Source organism: Dipteris shenzhenensis, chromosome 17 (genome assembly GCF_047967505.1).
Source record: "Dipteris shenzhenensis isolate YYH24624 ecotype China chromosome 17, Dip_SZ_1.0, whole genome shotgun sequence".
In the NCBI taxonomy this organism is placed as follows: domain Eukaryota; kingdom Viridiplantae; phylum Streptophyta; class Polypodiopsida; order Gleicheniales; family Dipteridaceae; genus Dipteris; species Dipteris shenzhenensis.
In genome coordinates this window covers 269,075-294,670 of record NC_141612.1, presented here as the reverse complement: position 1 = coordinate 294,670, position 25,596 = coordinate 269,075, and the positions used below count along the sequence as shown (strand labels likewise).

At 42.8% G+C, this 25,596-nt stretch overlaps 3 pseudogenes; all 3 read left to right on the top strand.

Annotated features, from left to right (window-relative positions):
* The first annotated feature begins 13,471 nt into the window (after positions 1 to 13,471).
* On the top strand, positions 13,472 to 14,117 carry LOC147891495 (uncharacterized; annotated as a pseudogene).
* A 3,502-nt stretch (positions 14,118 to 17,619) lies between these two features.
* LOC147891494 (uncharacterized) lies at positions 17,620 to 24,348 on the top strand (annotated as a pseudogene).
* A 180-nt stretch (positions 24,349 to 24,528) lies between these two features.
* LOC147891493 (uncharacterized) lies at positions 24,529 to 25,174 on the top strand (annotated as a pseudogene).
* Positions 25,175 to 25,596: the final 422 nt, after the last annotated feature.

Genomic DNA, 25,596 nt, shown 5'->3' with positions numbered 1-25,596 from the left:
TTCTCGATATTTGAATGGTGTTATCATGGGCATTCTTCATTTGCGCTATCTCCTTCTACTTCCTCCTGGGCGAGCATCTTTGTGAACTCTGTAATGTGCGTAATAATTGGTTGCGGTAATTTTATTTTGTCTTCTACATCATACCCCATGTGCTTCTTTGTTTTCTTTGACCTTGATTTCCAGGATACTATGACTGTCTCTGTGGAATGTCTTGAAATTGCTTCATGGTTTGGGACCCATTCCTTTTTCAAACAACTACTATACAATGTACTGTTATCTTGGTTCTCCTTCCTGCCCCTTGGCTCATACCATACCGCTGTAAATGTTGTAGCTCTCCCCCGGTCATCCATGCTCACGTCAACTACTTTCGCAACCCAAAACTTCACGTTCTCATGTTCATCATCCGATGGTCGAACTGCAACAAAACAATGGACATCTATGTCTATTTGTGGCATAAACTCTCTCTTCTTGGGTCCACAATATGGACGTGGGAGCAACGATTCAAACTCATTTTCAAAGAGACCACATGCTGGATGCAAGTCATTACCAACATTTGGCCAAAATAAAGGCCGTTCTGCCTTAATATCATCTTCTCGCATTTTTGCAAGGTCCTTTATCAATTGGTAGGTCTTGCTAATTACAACAGTAGTGTGTTCCTTCCAAGAGGGCTTCCAATCAGGAAATCTCCGGAGCATTTCCTCTTTGTATGCAATAAAAGCTTTTAAGCCTTCTATTTCACCTTTGGATTTCTCGCTGAATTCTTTTATACGAGCCCATGTTGGATGCATTTCTTTGCTCGGGATTGAAGTTAAGAGAGAGTAAGGTTCTTCAGGTTCCCATTTTGTATCAAGAGAATAGTGTTGCCATTGCATCACTGGTTTTTCATCCTTTAAGAAAAATCGAAAATAGTGTGGAGCGCTATGACCAATCAGGGCATCACCACCTTTTTGTATGAAAGGTAGAATAAAGCTCTTCCAATCATACATCCTCTCAACCATTGAGCATATTGTTCCTTCCTTACGGCCACCAACTTGCCTCCCACATTTTCTTATCAAGTCATCCATTGTCTCCATGTCCTTGTGTTTTAGTTCTCTTGAAACTGTGCTAAATACCTGATCGATATCCTCATGTGTGTGCCCAACCAACAAAAACCCAACTTCAATCTCATTGAAGATTCTATGAGCGATTAGCATTGAGCAAAATGCAAAGAAGAGTACATTCTTATTCTCTCGTCCGCAATTGTCTGCTTGTATTCTCAAAGTTGCTGGTAGGCGACCTTTTTCTGCATGTACATTGTGAATTGCCTTCATAACGGATGTTACAACTCGATTTCTATCGTGTAGATGCAAGGAATCAATCCATATGTCTGCAAAAAACTTAAATCCGTGCACTAACACTCCACATAGATGTGTCTTTAAAAAGTATTTGCCTTGTAGCTTAGGTGGAGTGTTAACGAATCGAGGTAATGTTGTTGTATTTTGATCCATACCATCTACAATAATGCACATGTACTCATTTGGGTGAGAAATAGCTTGCTCCTTCCAAAATGCATATTTTATTCTAGAATGTCGAACAAGTCCATGATGAAATTCTCTCTTTCTTTTGTAAGCTTCTTTTTGTTCTGGAGATGTTGCACTCTCAAGTGCTCGCTTTAGATCATCACAGTCGTTGCACTTTGACATTTTTTGCCTCTTTGGGATTTTAACATGTCCAAAGCTTTTTTTCCAAAGAGTATACAAAGTATGAAAAGATGCCGGTGCATGCCCTCTTTGCCTCTGTGTTTCTCCAATAGAGTTAAATACTTCTTTTTTGGTCAAACCTATCGGAAGATGCATTTCTGATAGGTGGGGTTGCGGTAAAGCATTTTCATAAATGTAATCTTTCAAAATTGCTGTTGCCGCAACCGTTGAGGCTCTTGTTTTGGGCCTTCCTATGTTTCCATGAATGTTAAATTTAACTCCATACTTTGCTTTATTAGCCAAATTCCAATATGTGCCATGTGATAATCCTGTAATAATGCGATATGCATTATTGCATATACTTTTTCCATTTATAAGAGGCCTTATTTGATGTCCTGAACTTCGCCTTCTCTTATCATTTACAAGAAAGCAAGACAATCTCGTGAGTAGGTATTCATTTCTTCTGCTTCCTTTCCTTTGCCAGACATGTTCTCTACAACCCTTGATGTCATGTAAGTTAATGGATCGCATACATGTATGCTTACAGCATGTAGATCGCATTGCTTTTAGCATAACATCTTCATTCATTACTCTTATTCTCTTTGGTTGCTTTTCTGGATCTGCCTGCACTCGTTGTCTTTTCATGCATCTGTATGTTCGTTTTGGGACCTTCTGTACATTCTTATTTGGATTTGTGTAGTTCTCCTTGTAAGATTTATTTGTCACGTTGTTTTCATGAGATGTTGCATCCTTGATCTTATCACTCTGACAGTCAAATATTGAATATTCCTTTGTTGATGTCATCCTTGCTTTTGATACATTCGTCAAACCATTTGTAGCATTTACAAGTTCACAATCAAAGTCAAACACCGAATAGTCCTTTGTTGATCTCATCCCTACTTTTGATACAATCGTAGAACCACTTGTCACAATGGCATTAGAGTGTCCCGAATGATCTTCAAACTCATCTATTCCTGAGAGAACATCACTCATTGATGCACTTTCTATGGATTTCATAACTCCATAGTCAGTGGTGATAGAGTGTCTAGAATGATCTTCAAACTCATCTATTCCTGAGAGAACATCGCTCATTGATGCACTTTCTATGGATTTCATAACTCCATAGTCTTGAAACTCCTCTACTCCAGAGAGAACATCACTCATTATACTATCGTGCATGATTTCCATAATTCCATAGTTACCTGCTTTGACTCCAAGAACTTTATCAGTATCCATGAAGCCATCCATGCTTGAAGATATAACACTTTTGACATCTTTGCCCAAGTTCTCAATGTGCATGAACTCATCCACCCCGGATAAGGCATCACTTGTGAAATATTTTTCTTTCTCGGTACCAATGAACTCATCGACTTCTGATAAGACGTCAGTGCTATAGTTGAGTGCATTGGAATCATCCATCTCTGAAGGAATAGAGCTTGGTACATTGGCATATTCTTTCAATTCTTTGATGTTGTAGTATACATTATGTTTATCATTAAAAACCACATGCCGAGTCTTTCCAATCTTTAAAAATTGCATGCTCCATCTCAAATCCTTACCTACCTCATAGTAGGGACCATCCAATGACATTGAGTTATCATCCATACCATCATCAGTAACTTTTTGAATTCTCATCTGCGCAAATGTCCAGTGTTCAACTTGTTCAAATCCCAAGACTTGACCTTCTGCTACATACTTATTTGTAAATGATAACATTTGTAAAATATCTCCCACTCTAAAATCCAAAGATATGCACTTTGTATTCCTGATGACATGTGTTGGATAAGTCTCATCTCTGTCCCATGCAATAAATGCTTTGTTGGAATTATTATAGGGCATAACATCTCCAAGGATTTCCATATCCCCACACTTATGCTTTAGCTCAACATGTGCACTAAGAATCCTTGATACGATAACCGCCACCTTATCTTCGCCAAGTCTTCTAAAGTGACAAATAGAATTTGGATCACTTTCATGGATTGTAGCAAATGCAACTACTCTTTTGCAACATAAAATCACCTCCATCCCCGGAATAAATTTTGTAGCCATCTCCTTTGTGAGTTTCCTTTGCAAACAAGTTGTAACAACCATTATAAAGAACATTAGTCTGTTCTCAATAATCTACTTTATTAATGATTTAAAAATCCAGAACGTGTTTGAAAATTTAATTAGACACTAACCAATAACAACCGTAAAACCAATAACAACCCTAAACCCTAAACCCTTAACCGTAAACCAAAACAACCCTACACCCTAACCAATAACAACCCTAAATCCTAAACCCTAAACCCTAACTCCCAAACCCTAAACCCTAAACCGTAAACCCTAACCCCCAAACCGTAAACCGTAAACCCTAACCCCCAAACCCCAAACCCTAACTCCCAAACCCTAAACCCTAAACCCCAAACCCTAAACCCTAACTCCTAAACCCTAAACCCTAACTCCCAAACCTTAAACCCTAAACCCTAAACAATTAACCCTAACCCCTAAACCCTAAACCCTAAACCCTAACTCCCAAACCCCAAACCCTAAACCCTAAACCCTAAACCCTAAACCCTAACTCCTAAACCCTAAACCCTAAACCCTTAGCCCTAACCCCCAAACCCTAAACTCTAAACCCTAACTCCTAAAACCTAAACCCTAAATCCTAAACCCTTAACCCTAACCCCCAAACCCTAAACTCTAAACCCTAACCCTCAAACCCTAAACCCTAACTCCTAAACCCTAAACCCTAACTCCCAAACCCTAAACCCTAAACCCTAAACCCCAAACCCTAACCCCTAAACCTTAAACTCTAACTCCCAAACCCTAAACCCTAACCCCCAAACCCTAAACCCTAAACCCTAAACCCTAACTCCTAAACCCTAAACCCTAAACCCTAAACCCTAACTCCCAAACCCTAAACCCTAAACCCTAACTCCCAAAAACTAAACCCTAAATCCCAAACCCTAAACCCTAAACCTTAAACTCTAACTTCCAAACCCTAAACCCTAACCCCCAAACCCTAAACCCTAAACCCTAACCCCGAAACCCTAAACCCTAAACCCTAAATCCTAAACCCTAAACCCTAAATCCTAAACCCTAACCCCTAAACCCTAAACCCTAAACCACCAAACTCTAAACCCTAACCCCCAAACCCTAACCCTCAAACCTTGAACCCTAAACCCTAAACCCTAACTCACCAAACCCCAAATCCTAAACCCAAACCACGAAATCCTAAACCTTAAATCCTATGAGTGTTTTCAAGTAATATCATTTATTTAAGTAATAGTTTTAATTAGAATTCATAAGTAATAGTGGAATTGATAGTTGGGAGGGTGGTAGTGGGAGAAAGGGAGAGTGGGAAAGTGGAGAAAGGGAGTGTGGGAGGGTGGTAGTGGGAGAAAGGGAGAGCTGTGGGAGAGGGAGTGGGAATGGGGGCGGTGGGGGTGGGGGTGGGAGGATGGGAGTTGGAGTGGGAGAGGGAGTGGGAATGGGGGAGGTGGGGGTGGGGGTGGGAGAATGGGAGTGGGAGTGGGAGAGGGAGTGGGAATGGGGGAGGTGGGGGTGGGGTGAGGGTGGGAGGATGGGAGTGGGAGTGGGAGGGGTGGGGAGTGGGAGTGGGAGGATGGGAGTGGGAGAGGGAGTGGGAATGGGGGAGGTGGGGGTGGAAGTGGGAGGGGTGAGGTGGGAGGATGGGAGTGGGAATGGGGGAGGTGGGGGTGGAAGTGGGAGGGGTGGGGTGGGAGGATGGGGGAGCGAGTGGGAGTGGGGGAGGTGGGGGGGGTGGGAAAATGGGAGTGGGAGTGGGAATGGGGGAGGTGGGGGGGTGGGAAAATGGGAGTGGGAGTGGGAGTGGGAGAGGGAGTGGGAGTGGGAGAGGGAGTGGGAGGATGGGAGTGGGACGGGTGAGGTGGGAGGATAAGGGTGGGAGAATGGGAGTGGGAGTGGGAATGGGGGGGGAGGGGTGGGGGTGGGAGGATGGGAGTGGGAGTGAGAGGTGTAGGTGGGAGGATGGGAGTGGGTGGGAGAATGGGAGTGGGAGTGGGAGTGGGAATGGGGGAGGTGGGGGTGGGGTGAGGGTGGGAGTGGGAGGGGTGGGGTGGGAGGATGGGAGTGGGAGAGGGAGTGGGAATGGGGAAGGTGAAAGAATGGGCGTGGACGTGGGAGTGAGAATGGGGGAGGTGGGGTGGGAGGATGGGGGTGGGAGTGGGAGTGGGAATGGGGTGGGAGTGGGAATGGGGTGGGAGGATGGGAGTGGGTGGGAGAGAGAGAGAAGATAATCTAATAGAGAGGCCAATGGGAGAGGAGATAAATGATGATCACTCCTTACAAAACAATATAAGAGGGAATGCAAAGAGATTGCAACTACTGCTGGAAGAGCATGAAGCTCTAAGTCCCCTCCATCGCAACGCAAATCACTATGAAAGGCCAGCAAAAAGTGCTGATCTTTTAATTAGTATGATGGAATTTTTGCTACCGTCCGGATGGGAAGTCACATTGTGCCGAATGGGACATCTGTTTGAAGCTCTTATCAGAAAAGGACACAATGTAAATATTATTGAGAGCCCTGCTTGCTTGGAATACCTTGATACCGTGGCTTCTCTCGCAATAAAGTTTGATAAGAAAGGTCCGATCTCACATGAAGAGGATGACATAGAGATGATCATGTATGATGAGAGCAAGAAAGATGATGAAAATGATCAAAGCTCTGGATATAATAGTGAGGACACCAGCGATAGCAAGGAAGCAGAAGAAGATGGATATGACACTGACCTTGCCTCTGAAGGTTACATAAAAAGACCACGAAGATATGTAGAGGTATGAAGACTTATGTTTAATTTTCTTTATTCATTTAAAGGTCTTTTTAAATTTATAATTTTAATTTAAAATTTTGAATCTCATAATTATTTTATCCTTTTATAGGAGAAGGGAGAGGAGGAGGATGAGGAGGACATAGCTGGAGCAGAGAATATAGAAAGCTCATCTCAAGAAAGCAAAGCTGCTCTGGCTATCCATCGGATGACTCTAGAAAATAATCATACATTGCAGCAAATGGAGAAGTCATTTCAAGTTAGGTTTCAAGTTCGAGAACAACCTCTTACTTTTATATTCGATGAAGAGGACATTTCAATCCTCATAAACTTCAAGAAAGAGGTCAATGACAAGGTTATAATAGCCATCCTCAGGTTTGACACAAACTTTTTACTGACTTTATGCTTTTGTATTTCCATTGGATCAAATGAACTAATATTCTTTTCTTTTTATTGCAGTATGGTTTTACAACAGCTTCCGCTATATATACAAAGATGTGCATATATGGTCGATCCTCTTGTTTCTAGTGTACTTAGCAATAAGCAGAAGACCATAGATGATGTTTTTAAGTGGTTGCAACCTATTGATTTGACTGCGGCGCGAGTTATCTTTACCGCATATCACGAGGAGTGAGTATCAATCCCTACCTAGCTTATCTCTTACATTGTGGAGGATTATATCAAATAATAATTATTCTTAATTGATAATGCAGCTTGCATTGGAGCTTGGTAATTGTGGACATCTTAGCCAAGCAATGCTTCTTTGTCAATTCAATAGCATCTATCCATGGCAGTGTGTCAGAGTAAGTATAACCTACTTGTGTCATAATTATGTCAATGAGATGCATCCTATGCAATGCGCACATTCATTTATGTTTTCTATTTTGATGTGTAGATCTGCTCGAAAGTTGGTAAGTGCTATAGATGCACTTATGCAAATGGAGGGTGACTTGGAAGATCAAATAGAGTATGTAACATTCCCTGTAGCGAAGCAGAATGATGACCATAGTTGTGGGTGGAGAGTTGGATATAACTGCTTTTTGCTCCTTGCTCAAATTTTTAATTTGAGAGGCGGTGAAACCTCATTGTCCACATATACAGACTTGCATCTATATGCATTTATGTGATCTATCATTAAGGCATTTATTGATAACGTGGTGGAGCATCCAGAGGAAACATTGGTTGCTACGCCCATAAGTTGTCCTGATGTAACCGCTGTATTGGACGAAATGGGGAGCTCTTCTGAGGTTAAGGTCATCATTAGCAAGCAACCTCGTGTTTTGACTTTTGGTAGCGAGGAAGTTACAATCCTCTCCGACCCTTTGAAAGAGGCTAATGACAAAGTCATGATGGCCATCCTTAGGTTTGATATGAACATATCTTGACTTGATACTTCAATCATTTGATTCAATCTGCTTCTAACATTTGTTTATTTAGTACGGTTATATCTCATTTTCCTAGATCAGTACAGAATCGCGTCTGTATGCTCGATTCTCTTCTTTCAGCTGTACTTAGTGATACCAAGAAGACAGTAGATGATGTTTGTTCAATTCTACAATCTTTAGACTTGGATGGCATACTACTTGTCTTTATGCCATACTATGAGAAGTAAGTATGGTCTCAATCTTTCTTTTACTCTCTTATTTATAATATTGTGTCAATTAATACTTAATATTGTGATAAATCTTATCGCTCTTTATTGGTGATGTAGTTCACATTGGAGCCTGATAGTATGGGACCTTGATGACAACCATTGTTGGTTTGTCAACTCAATTACAGGCTTTCACGCGGTGTTCAGGTAAGTGTTCTTTTATCATATCATTATGAACATGCATCTTACTATTTACTACACAAATTCACTTTGTCATATGTCATGATGGACAGGTCTGCAAACAAGTTAGTTTCTGCGATTATGAAAATTAGGGAGCATCAAGACCAACCAAATTTCCAGACACGCCTCGCAGTGGAGCAAAAAGACATGTTTAGTAGTGGGTGGAGAATTGCCTACAACTTCATGTTGTATCTCAATGAAATTTTTGAACATGTCTCTGTAGAAGCATATACCAAGCTCGAGCTACAAGATTTTGTGGCTAAGACTGTTCACTATCTAGCTGCTATCATTGGGAAACAACATGATGGACTCAATGAAGAACCTAAGGGAGCCAAAGAAAAAGAAGAGACAATTCAGTCTCCTTCTGTATAACAGCCTCAAGTAGAAGCATTACAGTCTACACTTGAATTAGAGACTCAATGCATTCTTCCTACACAAGAAGTGGAGACTCAATGTGCATCTACAACATCACATCTTGTAAAGGAGGAAGAGATTAAGTCTATCCCGATTGCACCAGAAGTAGAATCTCAATGTACACCATCCACACAAGTAGAGACTCAATGTACTCTTAGAGAATCACAGCCTCAAGAGGACTCATCAGACTCTATTCAGTTGTAAAACATGTAGAAAGAAACATGAGTCCTTGAAGATTTTTATCTTGTTTGTATTGATTAATGATAGTGTTTTTAAAACTTATGTTAAATGTTGCAATACATTAGGATATTTTATGATATTTATTCATTACAATACATTAGGTTTTACTTTTTTGAAAGTCTAATTTATTATGTACAATAAATATCTTATGATGAGAATCTAATAATTATATCATTCTTATGTTCCATCACTTTATTTTATAGATTTCAATGTACTCAAAATCTATCATTTATTATGTACAGCAAGTCTAACTTATATTATATTAAAAGAATTCATTCTTATGTTCCATCACTTTATTTTATAGATTTCAATGTACTCAAAATCTATCATTTATTATGTACAGCAAGTCTAACTTATATTATATTAAAAGAATATCTCATGATGAGATTCTAATAATTACTAACTTATATTATATTAAAAGAATATCTCATGATGAGATTCTATTAATTATATCATTCTTGTGTTCCATCATTTTATTTTATAGATTTCAATGTACTATCACTATCTTATATGTCTCAAATGTCTCCCATTACGGTCTTGCATCCCATCATTTTATTTTATAATGTCTCGCATTACGATCTTGCATCTAGTCATCTCGCATTACGGTCTTGCATCTGTAGTTCTATAAATTCCCTAGTAGTCGTTCATCTTCTATATCTCACCCGCAGCAGACACTTCTTCCACTTTGCTCTTCTTACCTTACTCCTCTCCTCAAGCTTGCTCCTTCCTCTCCTCAAGCTTGCTCCTTCCATCTTGCCCGCAGCCTTGCCTCCTCTTCTCAAGCATACTCCTTTCATCTTGCCTTACCTCCTCTTGTTACCTTCCTCACTCTCGTTACCTTCCTCACCTCGTTCGTCTTCTATATCTTTCCTCACTCTCGTTACCTTCCTCACCTCGTTCGTCTTCTATATCTCACCCGCAGCAAAAACTTCTTCCACTTTACTCTTCTTACCTTACTCCTCTCCACACTTCTTCCACTTTACTCTTCTTACCTTACTCCTCTCCTCAAGCTTGCTCCTTCCATCTTGCCCGCAACCTTACCTCCTCTTCTCAAGCATACTCCTTTCATCTTGCAGCCATTATGGATCTTTTTAAAGTAATCGATTCTGTCGAGCAAGCCATTAGCAGCCTCAAAGAATGGATTGCCGAGAACCAAGGAAAGAGAGAGGAGAGAAAGCAAAATCCAGCTCCATTAACCCAGTACGAGAAGGATGACTTTGCTTGTCAGGGCTTAGAGAAGGAAGAGGAAAGAAAAATAAGTATGGCTACTACTGAAATAGATAAATTGCAGTCATATAGGAGAGAGTTGATAGACTTTCAAAGTGAGATATCTTCGCGTGTGGCTCGTTATGGAAGATTTTCCCCCGAGGAAGCGCAAGCCATTCGGAACAAACAAAGTGTTATGCAGGAGAAAATTCATCAATCCTTACTTCTCTTCTATAATTTTAACTACATCGATGAGGAAGAGATGAGCTCAGCTCTTGAATGGGTTGAATTTAGGCTAAGGACTTAAAAATAGAAAATTCATCAAATTGAATGGCTGTAGTCTTGAAAATCTCAGGCTTAACTTTTGAAGGTGTTTATTAACACCATTAAATATTAAGAGAGTTTACAACAACCGAATCTTATTTTTTCATGTAACTTATGTAGTCTTGAAAATCTCAGGCTTAACTTTTGAAGGTGTTTATTAACACCATTAAATATTAAGAGAGTTTACAACAACCGAATCTTATTTTTTCATGTAACTTATGTAGGCTGCGTTAAATTTTATAATTTTAGTTTCATGTCCTTAAAAAATATATAAAAAAATGCTTGTTTTTATGTTTTTATATGTGCTTTGAAGATTGGGTTTTTCTTAAATTTTATCTGAAAACTAGTCCAAAAGTATATGTAAAAATGAATTTGTACATTGACAAGTCCAAAATTAATGAAATAAGTGTTTGGCATAAAAAATCTGAATTCTGTCTTTTTTTTTCCCCCCCTTGCGGGTTCTTCGGATGTAGGGCACTCTGTCTCGGCCCCTTCAGTGAAGAGCACCCCTTCTGTCAGCAAGTGTCTATCTTTTCCAAAAGAGAAGAGGCAAAGGATGTTTGAGGTTTCTGTGACCGTAGACGTGGGCAATGGCGATGTGGACCTTGCTTTCTAGGAGCCATTGGAGGAGTTTGTCCGTCTGGAGTGTGCGAAGGGTTTGTTCTCCTTGGAGAAGGGGGGGACGGTTCATCATTTGCACTTCCAGATGGTTGTCATGCTGATGTCTACGTCTTTGATTGCTATAGGGAAAACAATTAAGAAGTTTCTTGCATGGGATCTCTGCAAGTCGATGGGTGGCATCGTAATGTGTCGTGCTTTGCGACAAAGGAAAATGCACACCTTTGAAGGTATGGTGGGCTATTGTATGAAAGATCTGCATAAAACTCATTTCCTCTTTTTCTCTCATAATGTAACCGCAGAAGAAATGACAAGAGGTAGGCAGCTTTACGCTCTTTATGGTCAAGCCGACCTAAAGAACAAGGTCTGTCTCTCACCGAGTAACCTTTTCGAGAGAGCGTATGCTTATATGGAGAATTACTGTTGGGGTAAAAGGCCAATGGCCAGCCGCCCTGTGTGAACGCCCACTAACACTAACATACACTACATAAGTGTATAGCCATTCTATTGTGGATGATGCAGAATAAGCTACATGAGGTAGCACCATATCCTGTGTCCCTCTTCCTCTCTCCCTCTTTCCTTGTGTGTGTGCTCCTTCGATCCCCACAACTGGTATCAGAGCTTGGATTCGAGCTTGGCTATGGCGAGCTTCGCAGCTTTGCGAGCGTGTGTGTGAGAGAGGTGAGCAGATCAAAGCTTGGAGTGCTGCGTTTTGAGCTCATTGTGGAGCTCAAGGTACTTGTTTTTTGCTGCATAGTGATTGCCCCTTGTGTGCTCCCTTTGTGGTGGAGCAGTGTGGGCATCTTGGTAGTAGATCTGCAGCAAAACAGGTAGAAATCTTCCCAATCGTCAAAAATTTTTGACTTCACATCATACACCCCCCAAATCGGCCGCTCTGAACAAAAGCAAGTACTTTGTACCTGGGTCTGCGTAAAAAACGGCGAATTCGGACGTTTTGGCTATTAAGGATGCCGACAGATATGCACCAAAGCTTTAAATTCAATGTAGAGGCTACGGTAGAGTCTGGAAAGCTTGTGAACTTCAGGGGAGTCTCAGAAGATGACTTCTTCAAGAATGAGTCAGCATGGGATAAGCCACAACTATTCTTTATCAATGAAGTTTCTAGCGATGATATCCATAACTTCATTGATAGAATAGTATATGCCACCATTAGCAAAGTGGTAATTTGCAACATTGTCATTTTTGTTGATAAAAAAGACAAAGAAGCCATGTAGGTTACTCTAGAGCAAGCATATTCATCAGATTTGAAGATCTATAGTGGTGTTTATGCAGCAAAGAGAGGCAAGAGAGAATGTGGCATAGCGATTCAATCTCTTGAATCATTCTTTTTGTGTATGCGGTGTCCCAACCCTGATCACTCCTTACAAAAGAACATAAGAGGGAATTCAAATAATTTGAGATTGATGCTAGAAGAGCAAGATATTCCCAGGTCCATACATTATCAAAAAAACAACTATGGAAGTCCTGCAAAAACTGGGAGTCTCTTGCTTACCATGATGGAGAATTTGCTACCGGCAAGTTGGGAGGTCACCTTGTGCAGGATGGGATATTTATTTGAGGGTCTCCTCAGAAAAGGAAACTCCACAAATATTATTGAAAATAATCATTTCATGGCTTATTTTCAGCTTCAAGCAGATCTAACCACAGGCTATGAAAAAGAGATAGACCATAAGGACACTGATGACATGGATGATTACCTTGAAGATCATAATGTCCCAGTTGATGATGATGAAAAGATGGACCTACATGACCCATTCAGAGAGAGGTTGGTGGATGAGGGGAAGATGATGAGTACCCCGGGATCGACACATCCATACTCGACTTGCCCTAATGATGATGCAGTAGATGCATATTGCATTGGGATGACTGATATGGTCAGGTTATCCGAGATTGTGCAGGTTTCGTCAGCGTTCGGGATTCTCATGTACGACCTTCTACTGTCGAGACCCGACATAGCAGCTGTAGTGGGAGCATTTGCAGTGGGAGTTGTTAGTCATATGGTGACTGACACTGGCATGGAGCATGGTGGAGCTACGTAGGTCATTACAAGATACCTGCAGGATGTGCGTGCATGCTCTAGCAGGGATACACATGTATGGCTATTGTTGGAGCGGATACAGATGCATGCATGCAGCTCGAGAGAGAGCGTGGGCGTTGGTTGAGAGTCAATCATATCTCTCATCCATTCTACATACACTAGTTGTAGGCTAGTAGGCTCTCACTTATCAGCACATTGGCTTTTAAGTGGGAGGTTGTTGGGGTAAAAGGCCATTGGCCAGCCGCCCAGTGTGAATGCCCACTAACACTAACATACACTACATCAGTGTATAGCCATTCTATTGTGGATGATGCAGAATAAGCTACATGAGGTAGCACCATATCCTGTGTCCCTCTTCCTCTCTCCCTCTCTCCTTGTGTGTGTGCTTTGTCGATCCCCACAAATTACGTGTCTAACAAAAGCTCGGCGTAACTTTGAGCTGGACACTTTTAAAAATGCTCAAAACCGGGAAGTACTATCCAGTTGCATCTTGGGTAATTCCAAAGGCTGGGAATGGTATGGATAGTAAGAGAGCCTCGTTTGTTTGGAAGATAATGAAGATGCCACAAGAGAGCCAATGTGTTGACATAGAGAATATCTTCTTTATGGAATCTCGTTCTTTCAGGTACTTTGGAGAACGGAAAGAAGAAGGGATCGTCGATGAAGAGGAGGACCCGGTCGAGGACCCGGATTCGAGGACATTGTACCAAATGAAGATGAGGAGGCTGCGCAGGCGCTAGGGGCCATCGGCTCGCACGAGAACCCCATCGATATTATACACAACGAGGACTCCCCGCCGCAGCCTGTGTACTATGAAAAGTTCACCTTCGTTTGGGAGAGGCCTACCACTGTGGATGGTCGTGCCAGCTTTTCTCAAAGGAATACCTGAAGGCAAGGACTTTGTCTCGTTGGGGGACAAGAGCCCTCAAAAAGATGCTTGCTTCATATCTTGACTTTCAGTTTGTAGTCTCAGAGCTAATGTAAAAAAACACTTATGCATTAGTTTGAATTATGCAGTTTCTAGTGTTGGTTCTTGTTTTGGGCTTTGCTCCCTTGTGAAGCAGCCTTGTAAAAAGTTGTGGGATCCCCAATATGAATAAAGGTTGTGCTTTTACACATATGTCTCTCGCTTTTCAAAGTTTTGTTTGTGAATATGTCGGGCGGGTCGCAATCAACGTTGTAAACGCTCTGCCTCTATTTTTTTCGAATTGTTAAAACAATAGCCAACGCTCTACTTATCTTCGTTTAAAAAAATATTAAAATCGAAGTATTCAAATTTTAAACCTTAGGTGCTCTAAACTAAGGTTTCATTTTTTTTGTACCTTAGTATAACCTAAGGTATTAATTAATGCCCCGCGCAGCAGCGGGGCGTTAGTTAATGTACCTATCAAAAAAATGTGAATATGTACCTATCAAAAAGTTGTGAATATGTACCTATCAAATATTGTTCATCACATGCCATGAGGTGAGTGTTCAAGAACAATGTCATAAAGGGGGACGTACCCTCGAGCTCCGAAACGAGGATTTGTAGAGGCAATTCCTCTCATTTGCCTCAAAAAGTTAAGACCACACATAGAGGGACAAAGCAAAAAGTCCTTATAAATCAGAATATTCCTGGCACTGTAGTGCAAGCATGAGGTGTCCCTTTTTTATTGTTAGCCATGGTGGGATATTGTAATTCACCACGACTATGGGCCATGTCGACCAAGATGTCGAGCGTAACCTGAAAGGATTCACGCCGTCCATGGCTAGCCCAAGATGTAAGTTGCGTAACTCCTTTGCTAGCCGCGCATGGCTTTGTCGGGACTCCCGACGAGTTTGTAGCGTAGATGAGCGATGAGGAGGCAGCGAGATTCTTCTCTCTGCTCTCTCAGAAGACCTCCGCAATTCCTTCCCCCACACCGACGGGTGGACGTACTGCCCAGCCATCCCCTCGCGCCCCTTCGACCGCGGGATCATCACCTGCGCATGCCTCCTGCAAGGGAAGGAAGAGTAGGACGGGCGGCTCATGTTGTGCTGACTCAGGAGATGTAGACGAGTCAGCACACTCACGCTCCTTTAGGTCTCCACTTGGTCCGGAGACACAGTATCAGTCAGGTCCCTTTCCCTCTCCTACTCCCACTGCTACTCCTCGATCCGGAAGCGGTCGCGCAGCTTCCACTCCTTCAGACTCTGCTACCGTCAGTCCCCCTTACTCATCAAGGGATCTCTCCTATCAAATCACATCTGCCGGAGAGATAATAGAAGACAAAAAGGGCAAAGCAGTGATGGCCGCCATGAGGAGGTTGATGAGTCATCACTTCAAGAGTGGCATAAATACCGATTGGCGGTATCAAGATGCCCAAAAGAAGCAGGCGGTGATCGATGAGTTAAAACGAAGATACCCTAATCCGCCAAATGTGGAGTTTAATAACAATTATATGCTCGAGCGCATGGGTTTGTTCCTAAAGCATCGCAGATCAACCTTGCGTACTTCCATTACAAAGGGGTTGGCTAAACCCAGCTGGGCAGACAAAGCTGATTGGAAGTACTTCAAGAAGCAACATAGGGACCATCCCGAAATGTTCAAGGGTCAGAGGAGGGCTGCGAAGAGACGGCTGGATGTCGTAGGTACTTCGCACTTTGGTGCAGGCGGACGGTATGCGTTCGAGGCAATCGTGGTAAGTCTACTTCTTCCCATTTAATGTATTGTTCTATTTGTTTTACTTACATATTACATGCACTTTAGCTAACTCTAACTCTCGTAAATTGGATCCACAGTAAGCTGCGATGGGTCATCTTCCTACGGATACAGAGACGCGGCGCGCATTTCGGATAGGAACAAAGCTGTGGTTCATTGAGCAAGAGGCAATGGGAGCGACAGTCGATTGGGCTGAGGTGGCTGCTCGCACGGTATAAGTTTACTCCTACTTGTAATCTCACTTTTTAATTTAAGTTCCAATCTAATTTTTGATTTATATGGTTCACTCTTAGGGTCAAAGCTCAAGCGTCCCATCATCGGAGGCGAGCGATCAACAGGGGCAAGGATCGGACGTAGGTACCGAGGACGAGGGAGAAGACGCAGGTGTCGAGGACCAAGGAACAGGCCAACAAGACGAAGATGATTCGGATTCGGATGAGTAGTGGTAGTAGCATTTTGTATATCCGCTCGTTTGAGCAATTTTGTATCGCCCTTTCACAGGGTAATTTTGTTACAAACACAGTTGTATATGTATATGCATTTCTTCCTCATCGTTTCACAAGAACAATTTTGTATCACCCTGCAAGCAAGGGAAATTTTGTTATAAAAAACTTTCTTTTGTAATTACAAAAAAAAAAAAGGATTAGTGGGGCTAAACAGGGCCAAAAGGGAGCCCTGTTTAGCCCCACTAACCCTTTTTTTTTACTTCTGTTAATCGTCGCTATATAGCGACGTTTACGAGTGTCGCTATATAGCGACGATTAACAGTGTCGCTATATAGCGACGTTTGCATCGTCGCTATATAGCGACGATTAACAGCGTCGCTATATAGCGACGATGCAAACGTCGCTATATAGCGACACTGTTAATCGTCGCTATATAGCGACACTCGTAAACGTCGCTATATAGCGACGCTCCTTTTCCGAGGCTTTTAGCGACTTTTATAGCGACCTTTGCGCCCGTGAAAAAAAAAAATTTAATGTAAAAAGCGTTGGTATTTCCGTCGGAAAATGGCCTATGCCTTGTAGTGATTTAGGCCAATTTTTGGATTTCAAGAACATTTTTTAGATCCTTATGATGTAATCACTTGAGCTAATTTTCTTTAGCATTTCATGATGTATTTTCAACATTGATGTCAATTTTTGGATTTAGAGAAGATTTGTTTAGCTCTCATTATGATGTAATCAATTCTATCCTGCACATATTTATCGACCTCTTGTTGGTCTTTTTATCGTTATGGTTATGGTTCTTCGTTATGGTTATGGTTATTGGCCTATTGTTGGTCTTTTTAACATTATGGTTATTGGTCTCATGTTGTTATTTTTAACGTTATCATTATTGGCCTCTTTCTGGTCTTCTTAATTTTATCTTAATGTACAATAAAGAGTACAACTGATATGGTACTGAAGGAAGTATATACATTTGGTTTCTATTTGGAGCCATTCCGTCTAAAAACATTTACTGCTCAAAACGACGGTATATGTGTTGGTATTTGCACTGGAATGCTCCTTTGAATGTACCTCGGTATGTGCGTTGGTATACTAGTTGGTATGTGCATTGGTATGTGCGTGGGTATGTGTGTCGGTATGTATCTATTCCGACGTTATGAGACCACCGTTGTTTCTGAGGCGCATACCAATGATGGGGCTAATTTAAGCCCAGTCTTACGACGTCGGTATAGGCCTTGGTGTTTGGCCATCTTCTTATAGTGGTGGCCAACTCTTTTTCAAACTATGATTGTTCGTGCTTAATGCCCAATCTGTGCCTATGCTCTGATGCAATTTTTGTGCTATTTAGATTTGTTTTGAGCCGTCATGCAATGTGTTGTGTGTGCGGTTCTGTGCACAACCGTTTCTCACCGTTCCTAGCTCATGCTTTAGTGTCTTTGTGCAAGGCATGCATACACATCAACTTTAAGGTATACTTGAACTATACCTCTCATGGATCGGTGTGGGTGTGCGTGTGTAGCTCGTACGAAGCGCTGGAAGGTCACCCGCTCTAGGTGCTCTAGCTCTCTCACACAAAAAATACAAATGAACTCTAAAAAGGGTCTAAGTGCTTATACCTCCGATGTGCCCGACTAATCCCTAGCGTTTTATTGCACCGTTGTGCTCGGTAGACCTCATACTAATGCTACGGGTCAAACCATGCCTCGATTCGAGCTTGCTGAGCTCAAATTAGCCCGTTTTTGCCAATTTGCGTCATGGCGAATAAGTGAATTTTTGAAGTTGCTCCGAATTGTACCTATATATATATATATATTATATATGACAAATGTGCTTAGGCTCAAGTATGAAAATGAGCTCTAAAAACTCCATAGAGAGGCGTCTCTTCCATGGTTGATCCTCATAGACAATATCCAATGTGGAAACGTGTCGAACATTGAAGGAACTGGTATGTCCATAGCTAGACTTGCCCTCCTCATTGCCAAGCATTAAAATTCCGCCTCTAGTAAAGCAAGTCAGCTTGGCTTTGGAAACATAAGGTGGACAAGGCTTGTGCCATTGTCATACCAATATTAAGGGGCCAGTATGTCAAAAATTAAGGTCTATTAATTAGTTGTAATAAGGTTTTTTTCATTTTTTGCTAGGTCCTTACAAAAAATAACCCCATATTAACATGCGGTGATCCATCATGCATGCTATGCATGAAATTAGCAATAAAGCCGCACGGATGCCACTCGTCGTGCTCGCCCTTGCCTTTGCATGCATGCACACGTGAGCATATGATTTCTCCTCCACTTTGTACGCATCGTCGTCCTCGCCTACCACGCGTCGTGCTCGTCCTCTATGCCACCGTCCATTGCATGCAAACCTGCGGGAGCTCCGTGCGCCTCTTTCCCTTGCAAAACCCTGTAAATTCCGCCAGGTAAGATGTCCTCTACTATTTCCGCTTGTTAATCTTCATCTTTCTATCCCGCATGGCGCCGGCCTTTGCATGCAATCCTGCGTTATCTCCCGGCTCGTCTTTCTCTTGCAAGACACTTGAAATTCCGGCAGGTAAGTTATCTTCCACTATTTCCGCTTTTGAATCGTCATCTTTGTGTCCCGCATGCCCTAGACGTTGTTGTGTCGTTTGACCCGCAACCCTTGTCCTCGTCCTCCTTGTGCAAAATCTGCAGGTGCTGGATTGCTTCTGCACATGGCCTTCGATCCACAAATGTCGTCCCCGCTCGTCATACAAAGGTTTGCTCTGTTTCCCCTTTTTGGTTTTTTACTGTTGTCCTTGTTGAATCACTGAGCGTCGCCCAACATGGCAACTCACCATGGTTGGTCTTACCTTCATGTGCTTCCGCATGGTTCACCACATGGAGGTAAGCTCGTTCCCTATTATAAAAAACCTGCTCGCAGTCTTCTTTATGTTTGTGTTACTCTGCCTGGTTCTGCCTGCATGCCTCCTAGAAGGAAGCCCTTGAAAGACAAGACCAACCGTGCTTCCGTTGGTCTCCCGGACTCTCCCGATCTTGTCTGCCGCTCTGAGTCTGCTCCTTTGGATTCCTCTCCTTCCACTTTGCCACTCCAGAAGCTTGCATGCAATGCCATTGCAAAGCGGAGCAAGACTCCACGTGTGTTGACACCTCCTGGCACCTAGGCTCTGGTACCCAACCTTAAATCCATCAAGAGAAACGCGACATCATTTCGTGATTTCTTTTTTCGCGTTTCTAGAAAGATTGTCCTTCATATTTTGTTTTCGCAGATTAAGAAGAAAATATAGGTCTGTCTTTTATTCAAATCTGTCCTCTTTTTTTGATTTCTGCAGAAAATAAGAAATTGAATAAGAGTGCATATTTTATACTTCTTTGCAGAACGCTGCACGTTGTCTATTTCTGTGCGCTCTCTCATTTGTTCCGAGAATATTATTGGCATAAAAAATCTGAATTCTGTCTTTTTTTTTTCCCCCCTTGCGGGTTCTTCGGATGCAGGGCGCTCTGTCTCGGCCCCTTCGGTGAAGAGCACCCCTTCTGTCAGCAAGTGTCTATCTTTTCCAAAAGAGAAGAGGCAAAGGATGTTCGAGGTTTCTGTGACCGTAGACGTGGGCAATGGCGATGTGGACCTTGCTTTCTGGGAGCCATTGGAGGAGTTTGTCCGTCTGGAGTGTGTGAAGGGTTTGTTCTCCTTGGAGAAGGGGGGGACGGTCCATCATTTGAACTTCCAGATGGTTGTCATGCTGATGTCTACGTCTTTGATTGCTATAGGGAAAACAATTAAGAAGTTTCTTGCATGGGATGTCTGCAAGCCGATGGGTGGCATCGTAATGTGTTGTGGTTTGCGACAAATGAAAATGCACACCTTTGAAGGTATGGTGGGCTACTGTATGAAAGATCTGCAGAAAACTCATTTCCTCTTTTTCTCTCATAATGTAACCGCAGAAGAAATGACAAGAGGTAGGCAGCTTTACGCTCTTTATGGTCAAGCCAACCTAAAGAACAAGGTCTGTCTCTCACCAAGTAACCTTTTCGAGAGAGCGTATGTTTATATGGAGAATTACTGTTGGGGTAAAAGGCCAATGGCCAGCTGCCCAGTGTGAACGCCCACTAACACTAACATACACTACATAAGTGTATAGCCATTCTATTGTGGATGATGTAGAATAAGCTACATGAGGTAGCACCATATCCTCTATCCCTCTTCCTCTCTCCCTCTCTCCTTGTGTGTGTGCTCCTTCGATCCCCACAACTGGTATCAGAGCTTGGATTCGAGCTTAGCTATGGTGAGCTTCGCAGCTTTGCGAGCGTGTGTGTGAGAGAGGTGAGCAGATCAGAGCTTGGAGTGCTGCGTTTTGAGCTCATTGTGGAGCTCAAGGTACTTGTTTTTTGCTGCATAGTGATTGCCCCTTGTGTGCTCCCTTTGTGGTGGAGCAGTGTGGGCATCTTGGTAGTAGATCTGCAGCAAAACAGGTAGAAATATTCCCAATCGTCAAAAATTTTTGACTGCACATCATACACCCCCCAAATCGGCCGCTCTGAACAAAAGCAGGTAGCTTGTACCTGGGTCTGCGTAAAAAACGGCGAATTCGGACGTTTTGGCTATCAAAACAGTGTTTTAAAATTTCCTGCTGCGAGAAGCCTGTTTTGCAGATCTGCAAGGTATTTGCAGGTGGTTTAAGGCATAGGGTCTTGTGTAGCATGCTCCATTGATGTATGTGATTGTGGTTGAGTACCATTCTCGTGCCACAGGTCACACATGCATTTCACAAGTTGCAGGTATATCCACAGGTACAGGTCTTGGTTTGGCCATTAGATCTACGGGTTTTGCAGATGTGGTGAGCGTGGTTTGCTCAATTGTTGGCCGTGCATGTATTGCATATGAGAAAGGTGTACTTCGGTGTATGAGACTGTCTTGCTTCCCTCCATGGTGTTTGGAGAATGTTTAGTCATTTCGACTTGATGTATGACATTTGCACATGATTTCGAGCATGTTTCAGAGCTTCCACAGGTGGTGTTTTGCAGGTGGTGTTCAGCCAGCTTTGGGCTGAATTTAGAGCTATTTTTTGTGCAATTTTGTGAGCTTGCTGCGCTCCAAGTTGTGCACACATATTGCTCAATAGTTGGGGCAATAGTTTTCAGCTCATACAGGTATTACTTGGCAGCCCATAGAGCCCACATACAGGTGCAAAACATTACTACAGGTGCTACAGGTGCTCAGGTGCGCATGTTGTGAGCAGGTTTATGCGAGTACAGTGTGTACTTGCAGGTGGCATTGTGACAGTGATTGCAGGTGTTTGACTCGGTGGTTTGCCTTGAGGTCTTTTGTTGCAGTCATAGGTGTTGAGCATATTTCGCTCACGTGGGAGAGTATTATGCTGTGAGCTCATATGGTTTTGAGCTAGTTGCCATGAGAGAGCACTGGATACACAGGTGTGACAGTGACAGGCATTGTGGCATGTGTATGGGCTGATTTTGCAGCCATTGTGGATGCTATTGTGATGCACGGTTTGTGCATAGTTTGATGCTCTATTATGGTGCCATGTGGATACACTAGTAGCGTGTTTTCCGGACAGGGATTCCGTGTGACATGATGGGCTGATTTCAGCGTGTATTGAGCATCATTTGCGCCCTACGATTGCTCTCGGGTAAGAGTGTTTTGGCATCTCAAGCATTTGTTGCTCTTGACAAGACTTGCATACTCTTTTGACATACTTGTTGTCATCTTTTGTTGTGCGGTTTTGCACTTATGGTTATGTATGCAAGTTGAGGCTATCTTGCCGGATTTGTTGCCTGGTTTATGCGCATTGTGACATGCGTTAGAGAGGTGCTTGAGCTTTGCTTTGGCTCATGTTTATAGATGGTCTTGATGTATGATCTGTGCGGATACGAGACATGTGGTCTCCGTACTTTTGCATAGCTATTTGACAGGTTACAGGTTCATGTATGGCTCACTCGGCTGGTTGACATTTGCAGGAGGTGAGCGAACAGTGTGTGCTTTGCATACAGAAGACTGTCAGGGCTATTTGTTAGCCGATTTTTTGCAGGTTTGAGGGCTGTTTTGTGGGTTGAAAATTCAGCCATCTTTCCCTCCTTGCAGGTGCCTATGTTCGGCTCAGTTGTGGGCTGATTTGTGGCACATTTGTGGGCTGATTTTGCAGCTATTTGAGGGCTTCAGCTATTTTCCCTCTTTGCAGGTGGTCATTTATGCACGGTTTGAGTGCTGAATTTGGTTGGTGATGTGATTCATCGATATCGCATATCATTTGGACACGGATTTGTGTTCTTGTATCCACTCTCGCAGGAGTGAGATTGTTTGTATGCTCATAGTGGCTACGGGTTATACATAGTCGTTATACATAGTCACAAGTTACAGGTTCTGCAGGTTTACAGGTACAGGTTACGCAGTTGTCAGATTTTGCAACACTACTTGTGGGATGCGTTTTGAGCATTGTGTTTGTTCACTACTTGTGCATATGGTTATGCGCTTAACGCTCGGTTGAGAGCTGTTATCCCCGTGTTGAGTCGTTGCGATTTTCGGCTTGGCTTAACAGAGGTCAGATACTGCCTTTCTGTTATCTTTGATAGAGCTATACTTGAGATATAGTTTGCATATGCGAGCATCAGGTTGATGCGGTTTTGTGCTTGATTAGCGTAGTGGTTGAGTGGTCTCCCACTTTGACGCATATACAGTCTTGACATCCAGCTAGCAGATATGTGTGATGATTTTGAGTCTACGATGATGACTCCTGAGAGACGGCGGTCTTGTTCTTGTCGACAGTTCAGATGTTGGCATTGTGGTCACACAGGACACATTAGACGACGTTGCTTCAGACGTATGAGGCAACAATGACGATGTATGCATGATGCATGTGTGGTATTGACACAGACTAGAGAGGTGGCAGACTATGCTAGTGACAGTGATGTCACGTTTACCTCTAGTGTTCCTCTTGTTTACATGTCTGGTACAGGTGGCACTTCTTCGCGTTGGTTGCTAGATGATTGTGCAGAGTTCCACATATCCTCGCATCTTGAGTGGTTTAGCACTTTCTCTAGTGTGAGACTTGGCCATGTTCATCTTTCTGATGGTTCAGCGTATGACATAGAGGGTGCAGGAGATGTATGCTTGTCTTTACCTAGTGGTGCATCTTATGTGCTACGGCATGTGCGATATGTTCCTGGGATTGCACAGAGTTTGATCTCAATGAGACAGCTAGCACACAGTGGATGTCGTGTACTGATTGGAGAGCAGTCATTTCGCATGTAATTGGGTCGCCTAGTCATTGTGCGAGGAGCTAGGTCCTACATTGTTTACCCATTGCAGGTTTCTGAGATACGAGACGGTATAGTCTCAGTTATGACACTGACATGTGATGAGCGAGAGACGAGACGTGTCTCATTCGCAGGTGAGCTTCAGTGTGCTCAGGAGCCAGAAATGGATGCATTCTTGTTTGATACATCTAATTCTCTTGAGGATACAGCTGTGCATGATATGTCTGCAGTTGAGTTAGCGATTGCAGAGGTAGAGCGGCTTTGCTCTATTGAGTCACAGCAGAGCGAGCCATCGGCTATGATGGCAGAGATGACTGATTTGGATGCTGCGGATGCAGCGATTATGCAGTCATTTCTTGATATGCTTATGCCAGATGCTGACATGGTTATGCCAGGACACTGGGATCCAGTCTCTATGGATGCGGGGAAGATGATGAGTACCCCGGGATCGACACATCCATACTCGACTTGTCCTAATGATGATGCAGTAGATGCATATTGCACTGGGATGACTGATATGGTCAGGTTATCCGAGATTGTGCAGGTTTCATCAGCGTTCGAGATTCTCATGTACGACCTTCTAGTGTCGAGACCCGACATAGCAGCTGCAGTGGGAGCATTTGCAGTGGGAGTTGTTAGTCATATGGTGACTGACACTGGCATGGAGCATGGTGGAGCTACGCAGGTCATTACAAGATACCTGCAGGATGTGCGTGCATGCTCTAGTAGGGATACACATGTATGGTTATTGTTGGAGCGGATACAAATGCATGCATGCAGCTCGAGAGAGAGTGTGGGCATTGGTTGAGAGTCAGTCATATCTCTCATCTATTGTACATACACTAGTAGGCTACTAGGCTGTCACTTATCAGCACATTGGCTTTTAAGTGGGAGGTTGTTGGGGTAAAAGGCCATTGGCTAGCCGCCCAGTGTGAACGCCCACTAACACTAACATACACTACATAAGTGTATAGCCATTCTATTGTGGATGATGCAGAATAAGCTACATGAGGTAGCACCATATCCTGTGTCCCTCTTCCTCTCTCCCTCTCTCCTTGTGTGTGTGCTCCGTCGATCCCCACAAATTACGTGTCTAACAAAAGCTCGGGGTAACTTTGAGCTGGACACTTTTAAGAATGCTCAAAACCGGGAAGTACTATCCAGCTGCATCTTGGGTAATTCCAAAGGCCGAGAATGGTATGGATAGTAAGAGAGCCTCCTTTGTTTGGAAGATTATGAAGATGCCACAAGAGAGCCAATGTGTTAACATAGAGAATATCTTCTTTATGGAATCTCGTTCTTTCAGGTACTTTGGAGAACGGAAAGAAGAAGGGATCATTGATGAAGAGGAGGACCCGGTTGAGGACCTGGAGTTCGAGGATGTTGTACTAGATGAAGATGAGGAGGTTGCGCAGGCGCTAGGGGCCATCGTCTCGCACGAGAACCCCATCGATATTCTACACAACGAGGACTCCCCGTCGTAGCCTGTGTACTATGAAAAGTTCACCTCCGTTTGGGAGAGGCCTACCACTGTGGATGGTCGTGCTAGCTTTCTCAAAGGAATACCTGAAGGCAAGGACTTTGTCCCGTTGGGAGACAAGAGCCCTCAAAAAGATGCTTGCTTCATATCTTGACTTTCAGTTTGTAGTCTCAGAGCTAATGTAAAAAAACACTTATGCATTAGTTTGAATTATGCAGCTTCTAGTGTTGGTTCTTGTTTTGGGCTTTGCTCCCTTGTGAAGCAGCCTTGTAAAAAGTTGTGGGATCCCCAATACGAATAAAGGTTGTGCTTTTACACATATGTCTCTCGCTTTTCAAAGTTTTGTTTGTGAATATGTTGGGCGGGTCGCAATCAACGTTGTAAATGCTCTGCCTCTATTTTTTTTCGAATTGTTAAAACAATAGCTAACGCTCTATTTATCTTCGTTTAAAAAATATTAAAATCGAAGTATTCAAATTTTAAACCTTAGGTGCTCGAAACTAAGGTTTCATTTTTTTTGTACCTTAGTATAACCCTCGGGGGGGTCACTTAGTGTAATATGTCTATATCACGTGC